This window comes from Falco cherrug, chromosome 18, assembly GCF_023634085.1.
Source record: "Falco cherrug isolate bFalChe1 chromosome 18, bFalChe1.pri, whole genome shotgun sequence".
NCBI lineage: Eukaryota > Metazoa > Chordata > Aves > Falconiformes > Falconidae > Falco > Falco cherrug.
The window spans coordinates 5,758,437-5,766,771 of record NC_073714.1 but is presented as its reverse complement, the minus strand read 5'-3'; the positions used below and the strand labels follow the sequence as shown (position 1 = coordinate 5,766,771).

At 53.3% G+C, this 8,335-nt stretch overlaps 1 long non-coding RNA gene across 1 annotated transcript in view; it reads right to left on the bottom strand.

Moving 5' to 3' along the window:
* Window positions 1-273: 273 nt before the first annotated feature.
* Window positions 274-8,335, bottom strand: part of LOC114015998 (uncharacterized) — a 227,758-nt gene continuing 219,696 nt past the window's right edge. The window contains exon 5 of the long non-coding RNA XR_008729814.1: window positions 274-2,464. This is a non-coding gene — a long non-coding RNA (uncharacterized LOC114015998). The remainder of the gene's footprint in view (window positions 2,465-8,335) is intronic.

The window sequence follows — 8,335 nt, the reverse complement described above, 5'->3', positions numbered from 1 at the left end:
GGAACTTTCCTCTTAGCAACTGCCAATGTAGGGAAATAATGAGTCTTTTGTTATCTCTGATGTTCCTTCACGCAAATAGACTGTACAAAAAGATCAATTGATCTCCAAAACCTGCCCTGGCGATGCAGAGAAGCGCGACACACCAGAAGGCACCGACTGCTCTCAGGCTCAGCTGAGGGGAATCGCTCTCTTGCAAATCCCCCCAAGTCACTTACAACCCCCCCGCCCCCCGTCCCCAGAGCGCACACCAACCCCGAAACCCTTCCGCAGCGGTCAGAGAGGGGCGCGTTCGGTGTTACCTGCGGTGGTGGCAGCGGAGCCTGTGGTGGGTCGGAATCGCGCTCCGTTTATCTGCATCGAGGGCTGATGGGCGAGACCCCGCGGGAAGAGCCGGCGCTCCCAGGAGCTCATCCCAGGGGATGCAGCAGCTCTTACGGCTCGATGCCAAGCTGCCCATCGCCCTCGCGAAGGGAAATCGAAGGTGTGGAGAGCGCCGGGATCCTGCTCCGCTGCTGCGCTTCCATCGCTTGGCCAGGTCCTCCATTCTCTATATCTAAAACCTTGATGCACCTCCATCCTTCTTCTATACCGTAGGGATCACGCTGATTTCTTTCTCTTACCCATTTTGCCGTGTCCACTTAGGCTGTAGCCTCTCCGAGATCTGCTCTTAAATGCATGTGGACACACACAGCCCTGGCGTAACGGGGAGTTTTCAGATGACAGAGCGTCCTGAACGCTCCATGAGAGAAATACTGCTGCTGGTCACCGCCGCGTCACCCTCCCTCCCTCTCCCAGGTGCAGGGAAAAATGGAAAGCTTCGCTGCACAAGTCTGTCGTCTTCTTCGGATGGGAAGTTAGAAACTTTTCCCCTGATCTCCTGTTGTTTTATTCCATCATTTGCATTTTGGGAAGGAAAAAGAAGCCTTTCCGTAAGGCTCCAGTGTATAAATCTCAGTTTATTGTTTTCTATCAGGGCAAAACGTTCGTTTTATGCCAGGTGTCTTAAATTAATAGGCTACAGGTTTAAAGGAAGGAGAAAATTGCCAAAAATGCTCCTGCACTTGTTCTAGTCTTGAAAAGCACTGATTTAATTAATCTTCCTTCATCACGAGCAGAAAGCATGGATCTAATTGCAAGCTCAGAAGCATCAGTTGTCCAAGTGATTGGAGAGTAGTTAGAGATGAAAGGGAGTAAAACAAGGCATTGATGAATGCAGGTTTATTAGGAGCTCTGTCTCATTGACTTGTCTTGTGAAGCAGTTGGAAATCGGCTACAAAGTAATAAAAGAAAATTAAAACACATAAAACTTTGTTAAAGTAACGTGGAAAGGCCCGCATTAAACCAAAAAAAGCAAGGAGCTAGGAAGGGAGAAGTCAAAGGCGTGGTGAAGGCTTGGCATCCGTCCCCAGGGCCATGGGGATCAACGGCACGGCCAGAGACGGAGTGGAGCCGCGGGAGCCCCGGCTGGGCCATACGGTGCCGCACAGCACGTATAGGGTATACGTACCGCCGTGGGGGGAGACACCTTGGGTGGGAGAGCGCGTGGGGAGGGTATGCGCCGGCGCAGGAGGGCGATGGCAGATGAGGGATGTCACGGTGACCGGGGGGGTCCCCGAGGATGTCGCAAGCTTTGCGGAGGCTCGGCCATGGTGAGGTGTCTCCTGAGCCCTGGGTGACAGGGAAGGGCACTGCTCCTCCAGCGGCAGGTCCTGGGGCCACCTCCTCCGCCGCGGCTGCCTCCTGTCCTCGGGGTGCTGCCTCCTCCTGTCCTCGGGGTGCTGCCTCCTGTCCTCGGGGTGCTGCCTCTTGTCCCCAGGGTGCTGTGGTAGCCGTTGTACGCCGCTCGGTCGGCGCTGAACGTGGCCCTGACCACACCTCTGACTTAAAAATAAGGTTCTTTAACACCGATTTTCTTCTTCATACAAAGTTCTGCTCACCGATGCTTCTTTCAAGTACTTGCGACACAGTAAAACCAAGAACCGTACAAACCTTCTGCACCTTGGTGTAATGTTTAGGAAGACGAACTAGACAGTCGCTTTTTGTTTTTATTTTTAATTGTTTGATTTTATCATCCTTTTTAAGCCAAGAGCGAGAAGCCTGGAGATGACTCAGGTCTGCGAGTGAGATTCCACACGAAGCATCCTTCTTTGCTGGGTGCTGCCGGCATGCCGCCCCCGGAGCAGCGCCGGCTGCGGGCACAGCACCTCGCTGCACACACAGCACCTTGCTGCACACACAGCACCTTGCCGCACACACAGCACCTTGCCGCACGCACAGCCCGGCACACCTGGCACTATTTTCAGAGCTGTAAGACTGAGACACTAAGCTGGTTTTTATTCTTCTTTCCTACCTGGCTGCCTATTTGCATGTCCTAGGCAGATAAGAGGCTTTGTCCTCAGTGCAGCTCGTCAGAGCAAAAATCCCATCTTGGCCAGGGCTCCCTGGGTGTTTGTGGGGTATTAAACTAAAAAAAAAAATAAAATGACAATTTTGGTAGCGTGCAGCTGACATATAAATGGAGAAAATGCAGTGGGAGGAGAGCGGAGACAAGGTAGCAGTGGAAATTAGCGTGCTTGCACAAGGCAGTAATCACAGGGGTCTCCCAGGTGGCAGCCAGCCTAGTGTCTAAATTTAACAGATTAGATGGAAAGTAATGCCTCCCCCAACACATCCCCCGGGGGACTGGTATCTCTCAGGAAACTGTTTCCCAGTAATTAGCACCTGTGCCTTATGAAAATCAGTGCCTGCCATCGCTTCTCAGGCAGGGCAGCGGGGAGCTGCGCCTGCCCTTGCCCTGGTACCAGAAACGCGCTGCAGGTGATGCTGTCAGCTGGTGATGCTGTCGGCTGGCGATCCCCAGCTCAGCCCCGCGCAGGATAGGGACCGGGTGGCACTGGAGCGGCTTTGCCAGCATGGTTTTCAGCGAGGCAACTGCATCCGAATAACACGCTCCCCAGCGTAAAGGCAGTTTGAGATTACTCCGGATTAGATCCGTGCGTGCAGATCGATAGCAGGTTACGCCATCCGCTCCGTCGGTTTGTCCAGTCTCCAGCAGCTGACAGCGGACGGGGAAATGAGAAAAGGGTTTTCGAGAGGACTGAGCATTACTGGGAGCTCTTGTCAGCTGTAATTACTGATGAACGGTAAATGCAAGCCAAGAACGCGCCTGCTACGCACAAGAGCAGCGCAATCGCTCAAGCCGCACATGTCGCCTTGCCTGGCACCGGGACAGGAGGAGGGGTGGCCGCCTGGATGGTCCCCTGTTGAGGCTCCCCCCTATATACAGCTCACAGCGATCCCCTGCCCGGAGGGGAAGGACCTGGGGGTGCTGGCTGATGGCCAGCTGGACATGAACCCAGGTGGCCCAGGTGACCAGCAGCATCCTGGCTGCGTCAGCAATAGCGTGGCCAGCAGGACCAGGGCAGTGACCGTCCCCCAGTACCTGGCACTGGTGTGGCCGCCCCTCGAACCCTGGGTTCAGGTTTGGGCTCCGCACCAAGACACGGAGGTGCTGGAGCGCGGCCAGAGCCGGGCAGCGGTGCTGGGGCAGGGGCTGGAGCACCAGCCTGATGGGGGGCGGCTGGGGGGGGTCAGCCTGGGGAAAAGGGGGCTCAGGGGGGACCTTCTCGCTCCCTACAGCTCCCTGAAAGGGGGGTGGAGGCAGGGGGGGGGGGCGGTCTCTGCTCCCAGGTTACAAGTGGAAGGATGAGGAAGCGGCCCCAGGTTGTGCCAGGGGAGGTTCAGGCTGGATGTCGGGAACAATTCCTGCCCCACAGGGTTGTCCGGCACCGGGACGGGCTGCCCAGGGACGTGGTGGAGTCACCACCCTGGAGGTGTCCGAAAGCCGTGTCGATGTGGCGCCTGGGGACGTGGGTTAGTGGGGGCCGTGGCAGTGCTGGGCTAACGGTGGGACTCGATGGTCTTAAAGGTCCTTCCCAACCTCAACGATTCCATGATTCCGTACATTCAGAAGCACAATTTCAGGTCGATCTCAGGTGTGGACGTACACACCATAATCTGGAATCACACTGAGGTTACACTCAGAGGCTTTTCCAGTAAAAAAAGGAGGAGCGTGATGTTGCTAATGAACTCTGAAGCCCCTGCTCATACCTGCTGGGTTAGAGGAGAAAAATAATTGATGAGCATGGAGCTGCCTGCTTGGAAACTAAGCCATGGTGGCCACCAGGAATGGCATCTGGATAATAAACCATCCTCCTGCCGCTGCTGGTTTCCCTGTTTTCGCTTACAAATCTCACGCCACACGCTCAGCAAGGACAGAAGGATGCCGCGTTTTCCTGGGAGAGCCCTGGTGCTGGAGAGGGAGCAGCGCCGGGTGGCTGGGAACCCATCCTTGAGGGTTGGGATGGCAACCAGGAATCTGGCACCGCCAAATCCTCGTGTAACCAACCTTCCCCGCGAGCTGCCGTGGCGGCTGGTACCCAACCTCCTCCTCCGAACTCCTGAGCACGGGGTTTCGCCTCCAGATGGGGAGATGCTTTAGTAGCTACGACACGGCGTGGGCCTCCCTCCCTCCCCCCCACCAGAAGGAGATCTGCTGAAGTATGATAATCAATACACCATCTGATTAAGGAGAAAAGGGATTGGTTTTTAATGAGGTGCTTAGTTTTCTGAACGAATCCCTGTTTTCTTCCAGCGTTTTCATTACAGCCGCTTCCCTGATCCTAAACCATCTCCTCCTTCAAGAATTACTTACAACTAGCCTTTGTGTACGGGAAGTGATTGATTCCTTTATTTTATTTTGCCAACCCCATTTTGCTTGCTCCGTGAAGACAATCACACAAATTTTCATTTTGCTGTTTTGTCATTTTGTTGCTTCACAGGCGGGGGGGGGGGGGGGGGGGGGGGGGGAAAGGGAGGGATGTAATTATTTTGTGCTAGCGATTAAAACAACAGAAAAAAAGAATCCCTTTGTGGTAGGGCTATAAACCATCAGCTCATCAGGGCTGCAACGGCTTTACATCCACCACCACTGCGACTCTGGATTTGCTCATACCACTGCGGCAGTATTAAAGCGGGAGAGAGGATGGGATAATTATCCAAGAGGAGCAGCGCTGGTAGCCAGCTCAGATTTTTTTGGGTTTTTATAGGGCCCACCTGCCCCCTGCAAGCTCAAGACCAGCTATGTGCTGTGGCTGACGGGGGGCTGGGCTGCCGGAGCCACAGCAAGACTTATGATTTTGATGATTTATAACATTTTGCCCTATATTAACCTTGCCACTAGCCGAACTGGAGAGGAATGGGCTGCAGGGCACCCGGGCATGGTGACCCAGGAGCCCTCGGCTCTGCTCGCTGCAGACCGTGGGGAAAAGCCTTCCTCCCGCAGTCTGCCTCCCCCGGCGAAGCGATGCTCGACAGCCACGGGCAGCGCCGCATTTACACCGACACCAAACCAGATTCGGGCACCGAACCGGAGCAACCACCCGTTCAACCATCCAGCCTCACCGCTAGTTGTAAACCAAGCACCCTCCTACGGCTCAGCACCCTGCCCACCCCACGCCTGCCTCAGAGCCCCGGCGGTGCGACCGGTGGGATCAGGCCCCCGGCCACTCGTTATCCACGGGAAAGGGAAGAAAGACATCCAGCAAGCCGAGACGCGCGCTAACAAGGCAGGAATTACCGCCTAACGCTGCTCCCTTCGGCTTCATTTGAAGCAGGATTGTGACCCAAGAGATGATTTATTTATATTTAAATCCCCCTATTTCTAAAGATGAAGGCTTTAAAAATAAAAACCTTAGTGGCAAATCTGCATTAAAGATATAAGCCAGTAGCATTGTGGTTCCTTATCCCATAAAGATGCAATTGAAAAATGGGCAGATAATGTGAGCTTTTGTCATTTCTATCTGAGGAGACTTCAGGAAGCGAAGACTTTCATGTGAATCATGTAAAAGGATTTTCTGCAAAACTGTGTCTGAGTGAGAATAATAATAAAAAAAAATATATATCTCAACTCCAGAAAGGGCACCATGTTAAAGAGTTGTACAACATTACCTGGCAGGTCTAAAACCCTCATGAGCTCTAATTTTAAGTTTGCTAAACCTTAAAAAGTTTTCCCTTTATTTATATCAGAGCTTTCTTTCCTCCCTTTTGAATACAATCTCTGTCAGAAAATCCTAGTTATTGAGATTGCGAAGCTAATAATTTAGAAAAAAAAACCCAACCAAACCCACCTAAAACTTGCACAGAAGGAGCACACCAGCTTTTCTGCATTAAAATCTTCCTCCGGCAAGCTAGAGCATGTATTCAACCCCAGCCACGTGACCAGCCGAAAGATGGGGTTTTGAGAGATGGGCTCGGAAAGCGAGATCCCTATGGCTGGGAACACGAGGGATGCTGGATCTAAATCAGCATCACGCTGTTGGCATCGTTTCCTCGTGACGCCGCCAGCTCCCGTGGCACATCCAGCAGTCGTTGCTCCTGCCGCGAAGCTTTAAACCACCAGATGTAAACAGTAAATCTCGGTTTTTCTCTTCTGGTAGCTGGGGCAAACGCAAAAGACGCATCATCGCCAAACTGTTCTGGAGTTGGGAGTCAACTTTCCCCTCCCACGGTAAGTATTAAAGCGTGCTCTGAACATCCTGATTAGTATTATCCCTGATTAGGCGGCAGATAGTCCTCTGATTAAAGTGCTCTTGGCTATTTTGGAGCTTCACATAAATATTCATGAACCTAAGAGACAAGAAAAGAGTAAACAGACAAGGGAACAGGCTGGCAGCTATTGCCCGGAGATCCAGGGGGAGGATCCAGGTCCTGGGTGGCCGAGGTAGGACTCCAGTTGGGATGTGCCCCTTTGGGAAGGGTCAGGCTCCGCACAAGCAGGGACCTGTCTGAGGCCAACAAGGGCTCCGGGCAGCCCCAATTGGGCTTTGATGGAGCTTCACGGAGTCAAGAGGTGTCACGGAGGAGCTACGGGTGTTTTGGGCTCAGCCCACAGTAGACGCAGAACGCGGAGGTGCATCCACCACAGAGGTTTCAGATCCAGGTTTCCACCTCAGGATGGCATTTTGACTTTTTCATTCGGCACGTTAGACCTTCTCCTCTACCAAAAAAGTTCCCCAACAGTCCGTACTGCCACACCTAAACCCAAACTCTGGTTCTTGGATACGTGGGGAAAAGATAAAAGTTGGCCTGGGGTACCACTGTGGTTCTTAACTCCGCTCCGTGGGATGCAGACCCTCGTGATTTTGGCCCCGAAGTCCTCCCTTGCCATGAAGAAAGAGGGATGAAGCTATGACGAGGGGGCTGCTTCATCCCGTGCTGGCCGAGTTCCTCCCAGCCCACCTTCCTCCTCCATGCCTGGCAGTGGCCAGAACCCAAGAGCCAAGACCCCGATATGATCTGGGCTGGTAATTCGTTCTCCTCCCATCCCTCACAGACTTTTCCTTATTATCTAAGCCAGATAAAAAAGGAAATGAAAAGCAAAACCATCTGGCACTTCCCAATACAATGGAAAATCGGCAACGATGGAAGCCAATCAAATCAGTAACATCACGCTCCTCTACCCCTTTCCCTCAGCTTATGGCTTTTCCAGCGGGTTCTGCACAAACAGATGTTTCGTCACGTATCCTCTGCCGCTGTCACGCTGTCCCGTCAACGCCGCTGCTGCAGGTCACCTTTCGATCTGAAAGCAGAAGAGCAAACGCTCCCAAGCAGCACCGCTTCGTTTCAGGCAGCTAATTAGCAGAGGCTGTGGGCACAAAGCTCCCTCCTCCCCACTCCGACACCTGGAGAGCTGCTCCCGATTCTTTTCTCCGGAGGCTCTTCATCCCCGATCCCCGTCTCTCCTGGTGACCTTTCTTCTCACCGGGTTTTTATTCTTATCTCCGCTTTCCCTCTGTGGCTTTGCTAAAGATGAAGGGGAACTCGTGGAGCTGTAACGGCGAGCGACCAGGCTTTCAACCCCTGAACCGTGCCGCGCCGGCCGGAACCGAAGGGACAAAAATAAGACAGTTGCCCCCATGTTTTGGCGACGCGCCTACAAAGAAGAACATGTGTCCTCAGAAGAAGACGTGAGCCCTTTTTGGCTGCTCAGTACTAGAGTTCTTTCTTTTAATTCAGAGTGGGTGTTCATGCAACAATAGTGGAAGATGATTCCCAGCGGCACAATTGATGGTCACTGTCCGGGCTTTGCCAAGGAGATGCTCAATCTCTCCAAATGTCAGCGTGTCAAACTGCCAACGCCGAGCAACACGCAATCAGGGCGCCTGTGGGAGCTCCTCCGCACGGCTTCCTGGCCGCCGCTCCGGCTGCCTGATCTTCCAGCGCTCACCTGGATTTCAGAAATCATGGAATTCTGAATTCAGGGAAAAAGACTGCT